This window comes from Pteropus vampyrus, unplaced genomic scaffold (assembly GCF_000151845.1).
Source record: "Pteropus vampyrus isolate Shadow unplaced genomic scaffold, Pvam_2.0 Scaffold32, whole genome shotgun sequence".
Taxonomy (NCBI): Eukaryota; Metazoa; Chordata; class Mammalia; order Chiroptera; family Pteropodidae; genus Pteropus; species Pteropus vampyrus.
The window spans coordinates 2,841,886-2,843,809 of NW_011888813.1; the positions used below are offsets into that span (position 1 = coordinate 2,841,886).

The 1,924-nt window shown below is 38.9% G+C and overlaps 1 pseudogene; it reads right to left on the reverse strand.

Annotated features, from left to right (window-relative positions):
• Positions 1 to 1,510: 1,510 nt before the first annotated feature.
• LOC111737903 lies at positions 1,511 to 1,635 on the reverse strand (annotated as a pseudogene).
• Positions 1,636 to 1,924: the final 289 nt, after the last annotated feature.

Sequence of the window (1,924 nt, forward strand, 5' to 3'; positions counted from 1 at the left end):
GGAAGCTAAAGAAAAGGATGGTAGGATGGTGTCTTAATCTGCTCAGGCTGCCATAACAAAATACCATAGGCTGGGTGGCTTAAACAACAGAAGTTTATACCATAGTCCTAGAGACTAGAAGCCCTAGATCAGTCTCTGGCAGGGTGTGTTTTCTGATGAGTGCTCTCTTCCTGCCTTTTAGATGGCCACCTTCTCACACTGTCCTCACATGACCTTTCTTCTATAGATACCTGAGAAGAAGATCTCTAACTCTACTTTTAAGGCCATAGTACTATCAGATCAGAGTCCCACCCTTATGACTTCATTTAACTTTAATTACCTGCTAAGATCCTACCTCCAAATAAGGTCACATTGGGGGAGTAGGACTTCCAACATATGAATTGGGTGTGAGGGTGGGACAGACACAATTCTGTCCATCACAGATGTACATGGTGTTGGCAATTGGTAAGGTGAACATTTTTAAAGCATGAAAGAGTCAAGGAATTCAGAAGCAACTCTAGCCTTGTCGAGTGTCCACATGGGCTAGGTAGAAGAGACTAAACCACAAGCAGGATAGGATCACAGGAACAGGGAGCAGGATTTGGAGGCAGTATTAGGGTTGTTGAGAGAGAGATGCCCTAGAAGAAAGGAGCAGTTAAGAAAACCTAGACTCAAATTTAGAGATGTATTAAATGAATAGTGTGAGCTTCAAGAGGGCTTCAACTTTTCCTGTGATTAGATACATGGGTTCTAGAGTCAGAATGTCATGGTTTGTATTCTAGAGCTATAATTTTAGATAAATGACTTACCTAAGTCTACCTATCTAAGGCTCAGCTTTCACATCTGTAAAAGGAAATTATATCATACCTAACTTGTTGGTTTGTCAGGAAAGATTAAATAAAATAATCCACTTGAATGCTTTGCATATATGCCTGGTACATAATAAACCGTAATATATTTTGGTCATTATTACAATTTGGTCTTGTTACCTGAGTCAGGCAGGATCAAAATGAGCTGTGAATTGTGTGGCTAGCCAACACCAAAACGTGCATAAAAATATAGAAGTTAGGCAATAATTCTGAGTATTTTCCTAATTCTCTCATTTGCCAAGAAAATATAAAATTTAGCTGCCTGCTCATTGGCAAAGTTTTCCCTTCACTGCAACTAGTTCTCTGCTTCCAGGCTCCAACTTGGATTATGCCCAGGGAAGCCTCACATCTGAGACTTCCTCTCTTCGCCTGAGTTTCTAGTTCTCAGCTTTCCTACGGCAGCTGGTCAAACACACACGAGCAAGCCAAGAGGCCTTCAGGAAGCCTTGAACCCTTCTACTGATATGCATTATTTTGGTTTGTTTTTTATTTGAATTTTAATTGCGAACATTTTCAAATGTTCGCAAAAATAAAGCGAATAGTATAACAAACCCCATCTATTCATTATCTAGTTTTAAGAATTATTAGTCTTTTGTTGTTCTTGTTTCATCAATGCTCACCTCTCCATGAAAGAATATCCTTTTTTTTTTTTTAAAAAAAAAAGCCTACAGCATCTGGTATTCCTAGGTGGTCTCCCATCCAAGTATTAACCAAGTCCGACCCTGCTTAGCTTCTGATTCTGAGATCAGATGAGATCGGGCACTTTCAGGATGGCATGGCTGTAGCCTGAAAGAATATCTTTTAATGTCACACACTGTTAAAAAAAAAAAAAAAGGGCACTAAAAAAATAGTTATCGTTGGGTAAGTTGACCTAAGTCCTGTTCCTTGCATTTCAGAGTAGCTAAACTTAATGCTCTTTCTGATGGGCAATTAATGGCATGATTCCAGTTCTTTGTTCAATGACAACATGAAAAAGGAGATTAACTGCTAAGTAGACTCTTCATCAATTAATGAGATTGCCTGAAAACTGAAAGGATTTTTCGACTCATGTATTTCAATTCAACTGTGCTCAGTCA